The following is a 20,283-nucleotide window of genomic DNA, read 5'->3' on the forward strand; positions in this document are numbered from 1 at the left end:
CCTCACATGTGATTAGCCAAAAAGCTACCATGCCACCAATTAAAACAAAGTTCAGCTGTTAGCAGCAGAGCTGAGCCACTGACACCGAGACCCGAGCGGCAATAAGGTAAAAAAAAAAAAACGAAAAACTGAGGAGCCAGTGTGCTCACATGCACTCTCTGCCTCTCCAGTGGTTTGCTCAGTGCTCGCTGTGAAGAGCCAGCTCACTTCAAAGAGTTGAATGTCAGCTCTAATAACCCAAACTTTCACGACCAACACATCACTAATGCAGCGTCACTAGGCAGTGGAGAACCTTGAGGTTGTGGTTCTGATGGACTCAAATAAACTCAAATATTTCATTTTCTCTCATAGAAACTAATTGCTGGCCCAATTATTGATTATTTTACTATACATTAATAAATGCATATTGTGGAAAACACAGAAATGAACACAACCCAAAATTCTAACATAGTAACTAACACCTTTATTTAAAAAATACATTTTTTGTTTGTTTGTGTTGTCTTTCACTAATATTTAAGTTAATCTGATGTTCTGAAATGCTCAAGTTTGACAAACATGCAAACAAATAGGAAATAAAGAAGCGAAAAACCCTTTTTCACACCACTATATACAAACATTTCCACCAGTCATATTCCATTCTTATCCACTTGTTTGTCAATTAAAACCCACCTTTTTCATTGCAATAAAACTTATTTCTGCATATGGAAAGTAAAACTCTATTCAGTATGACAAATCTGAAACTCATTAGAAATCCTCAACTTACCATTGATATCCCACAAAATCTGCACCACCAAATACCAACCCCTACCATAAACACCACGCAAACACACGCTTCACACACCCAAAGACGCCCACTAGGAGATGCATATTTGTTTGCATCTGCTAGTGTTTAGAAAGACATCTGTAACTCCAACTTTCAGAAACTGTTGTTGCTTTCCAATTAAAAAATGTATAATGTCTTTTCCATTAAGCACTAAATAATGGATAAAATATCATTAAGTTCTCATTTAAAATGACACATCACATTAGACAATACAGCAGTTTGTCATGAGAAGCTAATTTCATCAGTGTTTGGAAAACAGTGGGAGTTGCTGATCGCAGGTGGCAAAGCTCCAACCCAGTACTACAAACATTTCATAGTTTATATTATTTCATCCAAACCAAACATATAGGAAATTTAATCAAAAGGTTAAATATATACCGGCAGGGAAGAAAATATTGTTGGAACTACTTATGCTGTCATATGAAAAGCACACATTTGATTTCTTTATGGAAGCTTTAAGTGTAAATTCAAGCTTGGAAAACTCCAATCATCTTGCCAGCCTCCTCTATTACCACGCCCACGCTTCAATCAACAAGCACCGAAGAGCAGCCTATCCAGCCAATCACCTCGCAGGAATTCCTTCAAAAGTACCAACAAAGCCGGGTCCTTAAGCTTTACAGCCGCGCTTCGACCCACCTCCTCCCCATCTCCACCAGCACGAACGTCTTCAGCCGGGCCAGAGCGCCAAGAAGAACGCAGTCTAATAAATCTTTCTAACTGATGTCTTTTTCTCTGTGTGAGTTTCTCCAGATTGAAATAGAAGTTAAAATAGAAAATAAAGGGCAGTTGCTGCTCATCAACTGAATTTTAATTGTGACCTTTAAAAAAGAGGCATTTTTGGAAGTATGTTGCTAAGTACATTATTAGAGTTCAGAGCCTGAGGAAGCGAGTGGACGGCCAATGCGAGGCATGGCTGTCTGCCTATTGTTATTCGTATGATCTTCCATTATTTCTGTAAACTTTTTACTGTTGCTATTGCAGGTGATGTCATGTCACGTTCTTCAGAAAGTAGTCCATTTTGCCATGACGGACTTCAAAAAAGTCTGTGTACATGTTCTATATAGCTTGTTAAAAAACAGACAGTTGGTAATCTAATATCACTTTTATTTTATTCTTGATTACACTGTAAAAATGGCCAGAGTGCTGTGCAGTCATTTAAGCAGAAACACTATTATTGGTCTAGATTATGTTTCTTGAATTTATGCAAAGTGGGGGATTTGATCAAATCAACAAACATGTCAGGAGGAAGAAGGTAAGGCTTCATTTCTAAACTGGCAGCTACTTCCACCTTTTGTAAATATCGCTGCCTGAGCCCAAAACTAGCTGTGCTATTTCCACAGACAAATTAGCTCGACTTGAACAAGTTTCTCTCTCCTGGCAAAAACAACTTGGAAAAACAGTTGCTGTCTCTGCACTCAGTGCTTCCATCTGTTATTTCTGACATCTGTCATATCGCCTCAACTTGATTAGGTGACATAGTTGTGAAGGGTCAATACTTGAGGTTTCATTCGTACATGTTTCACCCATGTTAGTTGTTACTGCTGTTAGTTTATAAATCACTGAACGGTTTAGCACCACAATACGTCAAAGATCTACTGTTGTATCAAACTTCCAGGCAACATGGAGAAGTAGCATTCAGCTTCTTTGCACCATAAATTTGCAACAAACTTCCAGAAAACTGCAAAAAAAAAGCTGAAGCGCTGAGTTCCTTTAAACCTAGATTAAAACTTTTGCTTTTAAAACATAATAAATGAAAAATTAATGATGGCACTTAACTAAATGTAATGTTTCAATTGTTGACTGTGTGTTCTTGCATTTTTGTGTTTTTATGATGTAAAGCCCTTTGGAAAGTGCTATACAAATACATTTTGATTTTGATTTGATGTTGTGGTGTTTACCTGCTTTAGCTATGCACAGCGCCACATGATATGATACTTCATTTGCCATTTACAGTGCTAAAAGTATAAAATATTTTCTGCTGTGGTCATACTGTGGTGGGATGGTGTTCCACCCTCCCCCACTCTGTGCACCGGGCACCATTGATTGGTGGGCGGGGGGAATGGCTTTATAGTTGGGCAGGCCGCTGCAGGTGCGTGCGTCTTTGTTTCTCCCACTGTTGCTACGGTCAGCGGCTACATGTCGGCTTGTGGGTTTGGTCGACTCGTCTGCGATCGTAAGTGGCAGTTTTGCTATCCATGGCTGAGATCATGGTTGGTTTTTGGGTGCTACACCTGTCGTGCGTTTCTGCAGTGTTGCTTGATGGCGTTGCCGGTTGCAGCTGTGGGTTGCTGTGGCGTGCGGCTTCCGTCTGGTCCTCACCTGCTGACCCGCTTCCTCCCGGGTTAGGCTGTGTTTCCACCCCTGGGTAAGCTACCTGCTATTTAGCTTTTGATTTCTTTTATCTGGATCCACCGTTAATGGGTTTTCTGTTTCAGGCAACTGATTGTTTGGAGCTGCAGCGCTTTGGACGCTCTGCTGTCTTGTCTTGTCTTGCCGTTGTTTGTTTTGGCCGCTCTCAACTAAACCTGTTGCAGATTGGGCCGGCTGTGTGAGCGGGGAATTACTCCTCTGGCTCCATCGAAGGATATTTGGAAGAGGATGACAATGATTTGTTCCACTGTTTGAAGCATTTTCTTTTACCGTTTTGTTATTGCAGTACTAATATGTTTTCTTTTTCTTTTGCATTGCATGGTTTCTTTTTGTTTTACTAATTTCTTTTGCATGTTTGGAATAATTGATCTTGTCTGTTCTTTTTCCTTGTGTGTTCCTTTTGTTCCAGGGACCGAGTAGTGGGCCTGAAGCTTCATTTTTAAAAAGAAGAAATGTTTTAAAGAATTGTTAAATAAAATATTGTGCACTGCTAAATCTGTGTTCGGGTGCATCTTGTTACTTTTAAAAAGATCTCCACCTGCTGGTCACAATACTTTATTTAGCCTCCTATAAAAAGTAACTTCCAAGGCATTGCAGACAACACTGCACCAGTAGAGCATCTTCAGATCAGAATCACTTCTTTAATTTGTCACATCTGCCAACAAGAAACCTTGGATGACTAAGGAGGTGTTTTCTTGACTGAGGGAGCAAAATGCTGCCTTCAAATCTAGTGACATGGTCGCACTTAGATCAGCAAGGACCAATCTAAACCGTACCATCCAGGCAGCAAAACATGCCTACAGTCAAAAGATTCAATGTTTCTGTCATGATGTCAGCAACACCAGACAACTGTGGCAGGGCATCCAATCTATCACTGATTATAAAACCACATTTTCATCCTGCCAAGATGACATTAACTTCCTTAATGAGCTCAACAACTTCTTTGGAAGATTTGAAGCGCTAAATAAAACCCCTGCAAGGAAAGCTACCCCTCACCCTGATGAACAGGCTCGAAGCATCTGCTGTGCAAAAATTCCTGAGAAACATTAACATCCGAAAAGCTGCAGGTCCTGACAACATCCCAGCAAGAGTGTGCAGACCAGCTAGCCAATGTGCTCACGGACATCTTCAATACATCACTATCAGGCCATTGTCCCCTCATGCTTTAAGTCAGCTATTATTTCAGTGCCCAAGAAACCAACCAGCACATGTCTTAATGACTTTCGACCCATTGCATTAACATCTATCATCATGAAGTGCTTCGAGAGACTGGTTAAGGGTCATATAATCTCTATACTGCCTCCATCATTTGACCCTTTCCAGTTTACATGCAAATCTAAGCGCTCGACCGAGGATGCCATCTCCACTGCTCTTCATCTGAGCCTGGTACACCTGGAGAATAGAAACACCCATGTGCAGATGCTGTTTTTGGACTTCAGCTCAGCATTCAATACGATCATCCCCCAGGGCTTGGAATGCAAACTGGTCCCCCTGGGCTTCAAATACTCCACTGTGCAACTGGCTGCTGAACTTCCGCACGGACAGAACTTAGTCTGTCCGTGTAGGTAATGACACCTCCAATGTCATTTCTTTTAACAATGGTTCCCCCCAGGGCTGTGTTCTGAGCCCCCTGCTGGTCATGTCGTCCCTGGTTTAACACCAACCACATCATGAAATATGCAGACGACACAACAATTAAGGGACTCATTCCAGACGACAATGAAGTATAGACAATGAAGTACAGAAAAGAGGTATATCTTGTGGACTGGTGCAGAATAAACAACCTGCTCTTGAATGTCGACAAAACAAAAGAGATTGTCGACTTCAGAAGGTCTCGACCCAACCACACACCACTCCTCATCAACGACAAAACAGTGGAAATCGTCAGCAGCATTAAGTTCCTGGGGGTACACATTACAGACAACCTCAGCTGGACAACTCAGCCAGACTCAGAAATAGTTGTCTCTCACTGGCCATCAGATTGCTCAACAATCCCATCATGAAGACTGTCTGAGACTGTTTGAAAATAGTAACTATTATTTGCACATTATTTAATTATAGGCACACTTGTGTTTTTGTATGTGCTCTGGTGGCCAAGCAATGACATTTCATTGCCAATTTTACTTATGTTTCTTTGTGCAATGACAATAAAATAAGTCTAAGTCTCTAAGTCTTCTTTTCTTATTATTTTTACTTGGCCCAGATCCTGCCTACTTACTCACTGTAGGATTAGGTAGTAAAAATTTATCTTCAAGCCTGGGTAATGCTAAAATTTAAAATTACATTTGCACATGTCCAGCAAAATAATGGCCACACTCCATAAAAATGTTTTAGATCTTATTAGCTCTCTGTTGCATTCAACATTAGACACTGTTGAAATTAAACAAAGAAATACAGTTTTACTTAAACGTTCACTTATAGCACCATATCAGATGTAATCTCTAGCATCAGAAATGTATAAAACAAATGAGGCTGCAATGGCTAAATATAATCATTTATATCTTCTCAGCAATACTTACCAAAACGCTGCTGCTTGTGTTCTCAATCCAGGCTGATTCAGTTCTAAAGTCTTTATTTTGGCTTCTTATAGCTCAGAGAATAACCTTTAAAATAATGTTGATAGTGTATAAATTACTGAATGACTTAGAAACAAAATACATTATAAACCTGTATTATCAACCTTCCAGACCTCTTAGGTCTTCTGGTTCAAGTCTACTCTACATCCCCAGCATTGGTGGAGAAAGTACTCAAAAAATTTACTTAAGTAGAAGTACAAATACACAGACAAAAATGTACTCAAGTAAAAGTAAAACTACCACATTAACATTTGTACTTAAAAGTAAAAGTAAAAGTAAAAAAAGTACTGGCCTTTAAAAATACTTAAGTATTAACTTGTACCTTTTACCACTTAACAACAGATGAGTGAGTCAGCAGCAACTCTAACCCACGTCCCTCCTCACATGTTCTCTAAGTGAAATTAAAGCTGCAGTATGTAACTTTTATAAAAAATATATTTTTTCCACATATTTGTTAAAACTGTCATTATGTTGTGACAGTATGGTATGAGAGATAATCTATGAAAAATATATTTCTTCTGCTTTCTCCCAGTGCTCTCTAAAAACAACCAGTCAGTGGCAGGAGAGATTTAGTGCTCAGTCACAATCTCATGACTCATGCTTCCTCCCCCTTGCTCTGTGTTATTCTGTAGTTAGCATAGCCTGTTGTAAATGCTGAGTCTACCCAAGTAAAAAAAGTATACAAGTATACTTTAGTATACTTAAACTGTACTATTTTGGAACAACTTTTTTTGTCCTTAGTATACTTTAGTAGTATTTAAATAGTATTAAATTACAACTTATAATATACTTCAGTATACTATACATACTTTTTTTTAAAGTACACCAAGTACAACTTAAAGTTGTACTTGGTGTACTTAAAGTAAACTTTTTAAATATAATATTTCAGAGCTTTCTTATTATATTTTGATATAATTATTATTTTTTAGTGTAATAATTCTGTCATAGAATTGTATTAAAAATATTTATTTAATATACTTCAAATATATTTTAAATATACTATTAATATAATTATCAGGGCTGCACAGTGGCGCAGTTGGTAGAGCTGTTGCCTTGCAGCCAGAAGGTTCTGGGTTTGATTCCCGGCCCCGGTCTTTCTGCATGGAGTTTGCATGTTCTCCCTGTGCATGCGTGGGTTTTCTTCTGGTGCTCCAGTTTCCACCCACAGTCCAAAAATATGACTGTCAGGTTAATTGGCCTCTCCAAATTGTCCCTAGGTGTGAATGTGTGAGTGCATGGTTGTTTGTCCTGTGTGTCTCTGTGTTGCCCTGCGACAGCCTGGCGACCTGTCCAGGGTGACCCCGCCTCTCGCCTGGAACGTTAGCTGGAGATAGGCACCAGCACCTCCCAACCCCACTAGGGACAAGGGTGTAAGAAAATGGATGGATGGATGGATATTAATATACTAGTAATGTATTTAAATTACACTTAATTTTTATTTTTGATTTCCTGCTATTGATAATAAACTACAATTTTAATTACACATAATTCGTCTTTATTCCTACTTTCCTATTTTGTACATTACATGCATAACTACACTACAGTACTTATATTGTTTCAGGCTACAATTACATGGAAAGATTAATTACACAAGATGTTCAAGATAATTCAAATATTTTGTTTTATTAGGGACATTTTAAAATTGTCCAATTTTACTCACAACTTTATGAATTTTACATAAATTATCAGTTTACACATCAAAAGTGAACACATGAACATAAAAATTTAAGTGTGACAATAAAACATGAAAGTGAGGATCAATGACAGAACATTCCTGTTCACTGCACCTTACAGGAACCTACAAAAAAGAACAATAGAGCAATTAAACAGAGAAAGTATTTGTATTTTTAAAGAGTACAGAAAAATGGCAAATAAAAAAATAATACTTACAATTTTAAGACGTTGTGGACTCGCCATGTATGTGACATCATAAGAACTGATGATGATTGGGACCAGATGCCTGGGGTGGAAAAACATTTCTGGGTGTCGTCTTTGCCTGTTTATGTTAGAAGTAGAAAAAAATAGTAGAAAAAAATAGTCAGCAATGTCATAGTTGATGTTGGCATAAACTATGAAGCTGTTTTAAGTGTGGACTTAAGGAGACAAACTACCTTAAAATCTTTCCATCCATGATCTGAACACACTGATCCTTGCAGGATGGTGAGGGGGGCTGGTGGTGCCCATCTCCAGCAGTCATCAGATGAGAGGCAGGGTTCACCCTGGACAGGTCACCAGTCCATCACAGGGCCCTGAAAGCCAACAACAAATAAAATGTATGAAAGAGAAATGTTAGATTAACAAAGGGAAAAATTCTGTCCAGTTATCTTTAAATCAAATCATGTTTATTAAACACTTGGTGTTGGTAACACAGCAGTTTTTGCTGTTGAAATGTAGCTAGCTCCTCATTAAAACAAAACAAAAAAAAAACAAAACTTACATCATGAAGACAATGTGGAGGTTAATCTTCAGAGCTGGTTGGTAATCTGGTGAATTCAGAGTCTCTTCTGAGACAGGAAAGTCTTTAGGTTTTCTAACACCTGGTTTCTCTGGCTTCCTCTTTCATCTTCATTTGCTTAGACTGCAAACATATCCGTCCGTCCGTCCGTCCGTCCGTCCGTCCCTCCATCCATCCATCCATCCATCCATCCATCCATCCATCCATCTTCTTTACACCCTTGTCCCTTAGTGGGGTCAGGAGGGTTGCTGGTGCCTATCTCCAGCTAACGTTCCAGGCCCTGGACATTTCGCCAGTCTGTCGCAGACTGCAAACATATGTTGAAGATAAAAACAATGATGAACGAGTTAGAACAACAACCTCACAATATCACAATATGTTGTCCCGTTGTGTTGTCGTCTAACTCAGACTAGGACGTCACCAGCTTGAATTTACCAAAATTAGTAACTATTGTCAAGGCCCTCTCTACTTTGAAGGCAATATTATGCGAGTAAAATGGCAAATTTGAACAGCACTTGTTATCTTCCTTGCGTTCAAGTTTTTTCTTCTCTTTGTGGCGTTTTTTAAATAAATGAAAGTGTGCAATACCGCCAACATCTGGTCCAGAGTGTGAACTGGAGCTAATGGAGTTGATTATAAGGTTTTACATCACACATCTGGAAATGAATTGGGTACTTTCTTAAAAATTACATCATGATTATAATTTTTTTTATTGTATGCAATTTTAATAAATAGTAAAAGATTATTAAGGCACTTAAAAATTCATACTTTAAATACTTAAAAAGTATGCCTACATATTACATTAAACACACTTCAAAGCTGCCTAAAAGACATACTTCTGCATATGTATTAATTAGTTTTATTTTGTAATCAGGTTGCTGGGTGATGCAGACTTCTGCCCAGGTCCCTCTTGAAAATAAGATCTGGATCTCAATGGAGTTCACCTGGTTAAATAAAGAAAATTAAGGCATACTTCATTAGCCTAAAATTTACACTGAGATGTAATTTAAAACATACTGAAATTAATAATCTAAAGTAGTGTTAAGTGAATTTTTAAAAAATTCTATTTTGAGCATATATTTTAAAATATACACAAAATATATTTTAAATATACTTGAGAAAGTGTATATTTACACTTGGGCAAATATATATTTTGTTCACTTAAAGTATACTTTTATTTAATGTATTAAAAGTGTATTTTGTTTAAGTGTGTTTAAAGTTCTATTTTCGAAATTGGTACAAGTATACTTTTAGTATACTTCAGATATGCTTATATTAAGTACTTAATATACTTAATGTGTACTTTCAGAAATTTAAGTATGTTTGAAGTATACTTTTTTTCACCTGGGCAGTAAGCATAGCTACCAGTGATGGCAGATGACCAATTTTCCTGCAACAATAAGTTGTTTCTCCATCATTAGCACATTTAGCAGTGAGTGAATGAAGTTGATTGACAGCACTAAGAGCGTCCTACTGGTTCTGATTGGTTGTTTTGGTCAGAATGGTGCATTTCTTTAGCCAGTAATAGTAATTCAGGAAGGAGGTGGAGGAGATTGATTATTTTCACATCTTATCTGTCTCACAATAAACTGCTATGACATTGTGACAGGTTTAACAAATATGGACAAAATATAATTTTTATTAAAGTTATGTACTGCAGCTTGGATAAAATGCAACTACATAGCATTTTTTGAGAAGTCTGGATTGCTTTATATTTTGCATGTTGCCTATGACTGTTGCTCATGGGGAGACATTTCAGTAATCTAAAACTAATAGAAAAAAAATTTAAGCAACCTACTTGCATACTGTATGCAGACTGTGCGTGCTGAATTGTACTCTTGCATGTAAAATTTATGAGCAGTATATATTGTACTAGTTATCAGTATTGGACCAAAGAAAGCAAGGCAGTTGCAAGCCTTTGAAATTGGGGGGACGATGCAACAACCTACTCTAACTCTTTAATTAGTGACTTTTGCAAGAGAGTACAAACTCATTTATGTGAAATGTGACATGTGTACCTCTGCCTCATTTGCTTTATGAAATACCTTTCATAAATGAAAATAAAAAGGGCAACTTTCACAGCTCCTTGAGATGAAAAAGTGCCTCTTTCCAAACTCTGCACAGAAAACAAACAATTACATTCTTGACTGCGTTTATTTACTCCATGATTGAGCAATACAGGCAGACAGGCGCAGGCAGATTAATTAACTGGCGCCTGAAAACCTTTATTCTTAAAGCATTGTCACATTGATGGATGGCTGATTATAGTCAGTGAGATGGCTATCAGTACACAAACAAATATCAGACAGAATAACAAAAAAGTACAACACAGAGAAAGGAGGAAGAAAACATAAATTCAGGTGTTTTTTAACTGACCAAGAAAACCATTTTTGATGATGGGCACTGCTGGGCATGAAGAAGAAAAAACATGTAATTGGGACCAGAGAAGGAGGCCGTAAGTGCAACTTATCATGCCAGCAGCAGCTCAAATTACCTGCCTCGTGCGTCTTTTGATGAGGTTTCTCATTAGGGGTCTATACAGCCCAGACTTTGGAAATATCACAGAATTAATTAAAATGATAGGAATGAAGAAAGTAGGCTGCAAATAACAGGGTGGGAGAGGGCCTGCATAATCATTGTTCTGATCAGAGCACTATTGTCTGTACATGAATGTGCCTGCTGACGGCAGCCAGTGGCTCTCCAGTGTTTATCTAGAATCCTGGGATAGCTTGCTTCCAGCATGTATCCACTGATAGAGCATTCAGCCTCCGTTTACTATGAAGAGGCTCAAAGGCTTCATTTATGCCTGTGTTTGAGCAGATGATGATGGACCACAGCTTGAGCCAGTATGAATTAGTTTAACTGTAGGATGAACCATATAGGAACAGTAGGTTTATTTTTCTACTTTCACTACATCTTGCAAAACATTTGAACCCCCTTATACTTAATTACATTTCCTTAAACACCAAGGCTTGTAATTGGTTTTGTAACTATTTCCATATGAAGAGATGTCAATTTCTTTTGTTTCACATCTGTTCTTGAATTTCTTTAGGCCTGTGCATAATTAGTTGCTTTTTGAAATCTTTCAAACTCTTTAATGTTTCAGCATTTATTAAGGCTTTCAGAGTTCAGCAAACCACAGTTGGAGCCAGAAAATATAACAGTCACAAATTGTCCCAGGAAATTTCAGCAGCAAAGGAAGTTATGCTTGATTTGGAGATCTGTTTTTTCATAATAAAGGAAATTGTCATTTAAGTGCAGATTTACACTGTTAATTGCAACATTGCATTTAATAGAAAAATGAAATGTGAAAAATATGACTGGATCTGACTTGAAATTTTCATAGTTGTAATAACACTCAAATTAACTCTAATAAATGTTTGGATGTATGGTGGGCAGTGTTGCTGCAGTTACCTTGAGAACGTAATCCAACTGATGAGTTGGACATTGGTCGGGCCCTGTTGAACAGTAGAACACTAAGAGTCCCTATGTGTTACTGCCTGTGGGAAACACACTCACCAAACACGCTTTGACTCTAAATAGAAAAATAACCATGGGTAGCAATCACAGGATTGACAAAGTGATTAACATGGACTTACCTGAGACATGACGACTCCCAGTGAAAGGAGACAGTACCACCTCTACTCCTGTTGTTGACCCATCACCATAGAAACCTCCTGTTACTTACCAAAGAACAAGAAAAAGTAAACAAATGCTCTTCCAACAGTCAGGAGCCTTTAAAGTGACAGTACAGACATTGGTTGAATATCAACCCTATACATATCTATTAACCTGAAGGACAACATCCCGGTTCAGAGAGCCCAAAAGTGAAAGTGAAAGTGAAAGATTACAAACAAGAACTGTTGTTAAAAGGCTGAATAATAAAATCAAAGTCTCCATACACTGCTCCAGTTCATGTGCCTGGACGAAAGATGGCAGTTTGTGTCTTTGTATTAGAACAAAAACTACTCAACAAAAAAAATTTCTCTGATCAACATCCATCACCCAGGAGGATACAGGACCTGACAGACACTTTGGGTTATTACACCTGGTTTCATCAAGGGAAGGCTTACCATCAAGGTTTTGTTTCTGAAGGTTCCTGACAGTTTACTACCTTCACGATGCCCTGGGGCCTCAATGAATGGATCTGTATCTCATTTGGACTAACGAACGCCCCTGCAGCATTCCAAAGGAGCATGGAGGAAATGCTGGGGCTTCTCAGAGAGGAATGTTGGCTCCCCTAACTAGATGATATACTATGTATACAGCAACATGGGGTAAGGCGTAAGCCAGAGAAGTGTGAGCTTTTAAAAGCTAAGTAAGGTATGCCAGGTGGATAGTAGCAACTTGTACTGGCTGTCAAATACAAGAATTTGGCCCTGCAGCAGCTACATAATGAGATGCGTCATGTGGGCACAGAGAGAGTACCATATTCCACCTTGCAAGGAAGAGATTTTATTTTCCCTTTATGGCCATGTACGTTGAAACCTACATCACCAGAAATGTCCAGGCATGTCAAAAAAAAATTAGTAAGTAATTAAGTAAGTAAGTAAGTAAGTAAGTAAGTAAGATAAAAGTGACATATGCACAAAGAATAAAATGTGCTGCACTACAGCCAGAGAACAGAGTTTCAGTGCAGAACCTAAGAGAACGTGGAGGACTGGACAAGTTAAGATCCTACTGGGGAAAGAGTAGTTAAAGAGCAACTTGCAGAAAACCCAGTTTGTGAAGACATTGACGTTGCAACGCAATCTCCTACTGTTAGTAAGTAAGTTTCCTGTTGAAATAAATCCACCTCATGTTCAAAGTCTGTGTGGTAGCATACAGACAAGACAAAGCTGACACACCAGAAGAAATATAGAAAAACAAAGACAAACAGATCAAAGAGACTCAGAAAATGATTTGGATGAAGGTGAGGACTCAGGTTATTGAGTATATCTGCCGAAAGGACGGCACAAAAACCTGATAGAGATGAACAACACACATCCGACTGTTGACTTAGTGGTTGGACAGCCAACTTCACAACACATATGTACAACAGACACAATCTCACACATGAAAACATGTACCTGTTGAAAGTGGACTGGGTAAATCAATGTTCTTTGGATCTCAGGAGCCACTGTTTGCTTTGTCAGGGGGTGTGCAACACACATAGAGGTATGATCACAGTTTTGTTTTATTGATAATTTGGTAGAATTAAAATGGAATGTGGAGTTAGGATGTTGTATCGTGGTACAGTGCTTCTTTTAAAGAGACGAAAAATAAAACATAGAGCTGACTTCATAATATTTTCCTCTAAATCCCAGAATCATTCAGCCCTGTTAATGACAAGTTTTTTTTGTTGGACCATCAAAAACCTTATTCTCCTTGTGTAGATAACAAATAGAATTGGTTCTTAGCTCTGAACCAGCACTAAATATGCTAAGGTGGAAACTGAATTCTAATTACTTGAGATGATAAAAAGACAGAGAGAAACTTTGAGATGTCTACCCAAGCAGTTTTCTTAAACTAGACAGTTTTTTATCAGCTACCTTTCAAATTTAGATGAGATTCGCATTGTATTTGTATACCTTCCACAATCCTGCTGTCTTGTGCCAGGCACAGAAAAACACTAAATCCTTCAATCTGTTGTCTTTGATAGTTTCTCTACCCTGCATTCTCTCCACCGGCAGGGTTCTAAATTAATTAACTACTGCCTAAAAATCTTGGTAGTTAGAATATTGTGATTCAATATCAGATTGACGACTGAAGTTCAGAGCTGCGAGCATACAAAACCAAATCAGACCAATAAAAGCGATGAAATGAAATAAAATAAAATGCAACCCTTAATAGGTGGGCTTGTAGACTTGATTTAAAGGAACTCAGTGTCTTGTCGTCCAACTTTTAGTGTCACTTCAAAGGAAAGCTTAAAGAAAGGTAAGCTATGTGGACGTGATGCTAGCAAAGCTAGCTGTACTGACTGAGACACACATGTTGCATCTGCGATGAAAAAATGTTGTCACTCATGCGCTGAATTATTGTGTGGAGGTGTTGACTGAGGTGTCGCATATATGGGACAACGCTGTGACCAAAGTGCAATATAGTGGTACGATATTCAGGAACGATCCGATTCTTCTGGATGGATCTTTACTGATTAAATTTATTTCAGCTCTAAGTATTTAATATCTAGGTGTTTTATGGGAATGTGGATCTTTCAGATCAATTTGAGAAGCAATTTTGATAGGTAAAAGTAAATTTTTTTGTGTCACGTAGCGCGGGGTGCTGGTCTTGATTTGGTCTTGGGTAGGTGGTCTTGACTACAACTCTGCTACGTGGCTCCTTGGTTGCCTGTCCTCTCCCACCCACCTTCTTTCCGTCCCCTTTCTGTTGGATTTCTTTAAAAATAAATGCCACTAGTGGCAAAAAWAAAAAGTGAAGTTCATGTTATGTTTGGACAGGAGACCAGATGTTTCCATCCCTGAAATTATGATGCATAGAATCACATATCTAAGTCTAAACTATGTTACAGAGAGTAAACACAACATGCTTTATCTGTGGCACTGTTCATTAAGATGGCACATTTCTAATGTAATAAAATTAAATACGATCGGTACACTTAATATTAGTGATTAGGTAATCCATTCAGCAAGTACTTTTACTTTTAAATATATGAATATGTTGGTAATTTTTTTCTTAATTCATTAAATGCTAGTGAAAAGGAGGCAAACAGTAGTCTGTAGCTACGCTAACTATGCTAAATGGTTGATAATATCACACAGTCTACTCACCTCTTGGAGAAAAACTGGGTTATAAATTGACACTCTTGCCTTTTTCTTTCTCTCCATCTTTTTTTTGAAAACCTGATTTTCTAACTTTTCTTAGCAGCATAGTAACTGCCACAGTCGTTCATGTTTCCTACTGTCTGCTGCTGAACAGTCACTCTCAAGCACTCCAAGCAGGAACGAATCATTTCATGCAGGGGGAGGGAGGATTCAGGGCAAATATGGATGTGTGATTTTTGGTCTGGGAGTGGGAACATTAAATTTTTACTGCTAAAAACAATCTTCGAAAATGCAATATGATTCATTTTGTAATTGACAGGGCCCCATTTTTTTATTTTTTTTATTTCTATGAACAATAAAGAAATAAATAAATTGTGGAGGGCCCCCTGTTGGTCAGAGCTCCTAGAATTGTCATTACCCCCCCGAGATATGTTCTAACGCCTCCCACCCCTCTCAAGAATCTGTGTGTACAGATAATGGATGGATTGGAGGGATGGAGATCATTGATGCGATTCAACCAGAAAAATGCAATGTTGAGCTGTCTTTCCACTGCAGACAGTGAGATCTGTGACACATGTGCAGTCCCTCCTCTATGTGCACTCTCTAGTACCACTCTGAGTGAAATCAGCCACTAAATCAAAACCATGCAGTAGTTTAATCAAGTAGACAAAACCAGTAATGACTTTTAAATGAGGCGTATTACAAATTGAGTGTTATGGGCTAATCTAAATAAAATGGGAAGTGAATACTGTAAAAAGTTCAAAGTAAACCTTCCCACATCAGAAAAATACACTATTTGAAGTATCAGGGCTGTTAGTTATCAGTGTCCAAAGAGGTTTAGAACTTCTTCAGTGAAAATAAATTTAGTTTTGAGATTCTGTAATCACATACAGTAGTTGAAGAACATAAACCCCATCAAATGTACATTTTTCAAAATATATTTTTGATCTATCTTTTTACCTCCCATCTACACGAAAAACCATTTTGTGTAAAACAGAATTTTTTTTAAAAAGTTTCTAAACTGGAGACTCTTATTGTACTTTATAATGTATGTGACTATGAGGCTGATAATTCAGTCGTCTCTTGGTCAATTCAAGCTAATTTTGGTGCAATGTGGAAAAGGAGAAATGAGGGAAGACACATCATATACATCTTGAGTTGAGTCATGGAGTTCTGACAAAAGTTCAGTCTGGAAGACTCTAGTCACCTTGCTACCTTTGACCTTTTGCCCATGACGCATGACGCAATTGCCTCTCGCGCAGTGCAATAAGGCGGCTAACTGCAGAGCACAAAGTAGCGAACGTTCCAGATTACAGAACAGTTTTTGGTTAATTTAAAAAAAAAAAGTTTTGGTGAATATAGTGGAGTAGACTTGCTACTTGTCAGATGACGGAAAACATTGAAGTATCGTTTCTGCTTCAGCTCGGAGTCGCGGTTTAAGCAGAGAGGTAATGAATTTCAACAGACACTGACAGGCCTCTGCGTCTGCCTTTCTCTGAAGAACTACTGAGCTGGAGGAGACAACCAGGTGAGGAAAAACTGTTCTTATCTATCGATTCAGTATTTTTATTATACAGACATTAAGCTGTTGTTGTTGTGCTATTAGCTAGTTAATAGCTAACGACTTTGCTAGCAAAGCTAGATAACTAAAAAGCTTCTTCCCTGTATCGTTAATGATATCAGTCATTCTTCAGTATCGCTTATGCAATAAGGGCACATCGCCCGTCCAAAACTTATCATCTCCATAATGGATATATGTCCGATCTTCTAATTTCCTTTGCTGCATAATGTACATTGCATTTATTCTGGCGTTAGGTAAATGTATCTTGAAGGAGAATAACACTTAATAGTCCAACAGTCCAATAGTTGGACTATTAATAATAGTCCAACAAGGATATTCATTTAGAATTAAAAATAACTCACCCTGAATTACCATGATAGATATAATGAAGGGGAAAAAAACTCAACCCAGACTTTAAGTTTAGGGTCTGGTTCAGAGTATGAAGTTAAATTTGTTTCCTAATTATTCACTGGGAAAAAAAACTAACCTCCTATTATGTTCGTTTCTGAGGTACAGCAATAATGTTCGTGGGTCAATTTGACCCGGGGAGAGTTTTATCATGCAATAGTGTCAGAAACCAAAAAATTCCTCCAAAAAATTGTTTTATCTGATTATTAACTCTAATACTAACCATATCAATCAAAATTTGTGCAATTATGTTTTTTTATTTCTCAGAAATTAAGGATTAATGATGACAACTTACTCAATTACTCATTTGGACATAAAAAATGGGATTTACATTTTTTATGTCCACTGAAAAAAACCTAGACACAAAAAAACTATAATTTCCTTGAAAGTGATCTTTGGTAATTTTTTTATATTACATTTAATTTTTTTTTTCAAAGGGTGATCTTTATAATTGAACTTTAGACACACATACTGTTCCGGGTCAAATTGACCCGCCAATTAAAATCAAGATAAATTAGTCATGCAGAGAGTATTTATGTGTTTTCCTCCACTTCTACTGAGTGTCACTCAGTGTGGGTGGAGTTTACCCACGGGAACAGAAAAGGTTCCCGTCAAAAGTTGTATGAACACCTGCTTTCTCGCAGTTCATTGTGAAGTAAAGAGAGCAGGGAGAAAGTGGGTTTGTGTGTGTCTGCATGTGCATGTGTGTGTGTGGTGTGTTGTGTTGTGTTTGTGTGTGTGTGGTGAAATAAGGTTCATAGTTGAAAGGAAACAAACAGAATTGGACATTTTTTATCTTTTTTTGCACTTTAACTTGACTTCCGGGTCAAATTGACCCGAACATTAACGATGTAACAAGTAGACGCAGGGGGGGCTGCAAATGTGTAAAATGAATACATTTTCAATTTATATGTAGAGTTCACCTATTAAGACAAATAGAAAAAGTTTCATGCAATAAAAATACTTGCAACTATTTTAAAAATATTTTTAAACTATAAACGGGTCAATTTGACCCGCAAAATAATAGGAGGTTTTAGTAAAATAAAATTGTAATCAAAACTTTTGGAATTGTAATGATTCCTTTAAAAAAATGTTTTGTTAAAAATACTTTTTTTAATTAAATAACAATTTTTTTACCAAACATAAACATTTATTTGCTTCAGAAATCTTTTGTTGTGATTTTAGGCCCTGCTACCGACATCATGTGAGAATCACAAGCAAAACTTTGAGTCACAAACAAACTTAGAATACCAAGAAAAGATTTCTGACAAGAGCAAATAAGTTTGTTTTGCAAAAAAAATTTACTTCATGAGTCAAAAATGTGTGATTTAAATTTTTTAAAAAGTTTTTTTTAAGCAAAACTCAGTAGGCTTTTCTCATGGTGGCAATCATTAGCAATTCAATTTTAGTTTTGTTTTTTCATTTTTCTGCAGTTCCACGTAAAAATTTGATGCAGCTCTGCTTTCCTGAATGGACCATCTTCATCTCCACTGCAGCAAACAGGCAGCTTTTTTAAATATATTACAGTCCACTAAAAGGTTGCATTGAGCCCTTGTTTATATTTTTAATAGTGTAATTATGTAAAGACAAAATATGTCTGGTGGTTTAGCTCTGATTTACATATTTTGCTAAATTGCGGGTTTGAATATTGCAAAACTTTCCTAGAACAAAATAGACCTGCAGAAAGAAATTACTAATAAAATATCTTACATAGGCATAATGTTATGCTCTATATAGAGATGTTCGTTAGCTTTGATTGTATATGTCACATTTTTGTAATTTATCATTGTTTATTAAACTCTGAAAGCTGTGTGGCTTTGTTAATATTCTGTCCTAGAATGTGGTTAGACGTGCCCATTTTTTGTTGTTGAGCACCTGCCCCTTTAGTGGTCTCTGCACGGCCCTGGTACTGGGGCTGAATTACCATGATTTTGTGGCTCTGCAAGCAGCATATCTCTCTGAAGAACAGACAGCAATAAAAAAAAGAGAAATAGTTCTGTCAAAGCTGAACCCTCCTACATGTGAGTAGGAATGACATTCTGAGGGAAAATCTAAACTTTTTTTTGCCATTTTAGGGCTAATTACGATCAAAAAGATCTTGGATTCATGTTTGTCTGCGGATGGCCCTGAAAAACCCTTGTGGGCAGGTAAGAAGCTTAGGAAAAAATTAGTAGTAATATAGTTTAGGAACTAAAACTTCTGTGACGTTCTAGAGTCGTGGGTAAATACTGTCCATTATTATCATAACCTGTAATCTGTAAAAAATTTAGGGTTACCTTGTGTATGCACTGTGTGAATAAACTCAAGTGTCATAACTGTCCCTGAATTTACCTTCAACATGTATTGCCAATTCATTTTATCCACAGCTTATTACCTGGTATTTTCTCTGTTTTATTTTCACTCACAAGGTAAACTTAGACGGTAGTTTCCATTCGTGTTTCCTTTTTCCAAACACATTTGTAATTTGCCTTGCTGCACTGCTTTACAGGCCTTGGCCTCTCCAGATCTCTACTGGCATCCTCAACGAGGCAGGAAATTGAAAAAAGGAGACAGAATCAGCAGCAAAGCTGACGGAGGATGAGCTGCCAACCATAATTACCCCAAGTGCTATTCAAATGGCACCTCTCTGTATAGACAGTTAAGAATACCCATGTTTTCTAATGTGCTCCTGCAGCTCCATCAGCTATGTTTCTGTCCAGTGGTCAAATTCAGACACATTGAGAATGATCACACACAAAGGCTGCATAATAGCTACTTACAGCTACTTAAAGCTACAACTTCAATACCCCTGTGCTATGGCTTTTATTGCTCACAGGCTACTCAGAAAATTTTAGAAAAATTTTACTATAAAAATCTGGGTTCCAGTCATCAGTCTTGTTGGTTCCACAGCAACTTAATTTGTCATATTTTTAAAAGTAACAAAAAACATGAGAAAACATTAAGAAAAAATAATTTAGCTGTTTTTACTTGAGTGCTTACCTAACTTCATTTTTGATTTATTAATTCAAATCAAAGCAGCTGTTTGTACATAGAGCTGTGAATCCGTCCTCTGGGAGAGATTCTAACACGTCCTGGGAGAGGTGAAGGAATAAAGACCTCTGTATGAAAAATAAATAAAAAATGTGTCAGAATGGGCCTTGTTCCATTGTCTTCCTTACCTGCCAGATCGGTTATGTAAATAAAATGTTGTTCTTAATAACTCACCTACTCAAATTAAGGTTAAATAACATGAATTGATGTTGATGATGTGGATTATCAGAGCTGTCACCCCAAGGTTGTCAGTACCTGTCATGGCAGCAACCTTCTGCTGGTATACACTAGCAGTGAGG

This window comes from Poecilia reticulata, linkage group LG11, assembly GCF_000633615.1.
Source record: "Poecilia reticulata strain Guanapo linkage group LG11, Guppy_female_1.0+MT, whole genome shotgun sequence".
Taxonomy (NCBI): domain Eukaryota; kingdom Metazoa; phylum Chordata; class Actinopteri; order Cyprinodontiformes; family Poeciliidae; genus Poecilia; species Poecilia reticulata.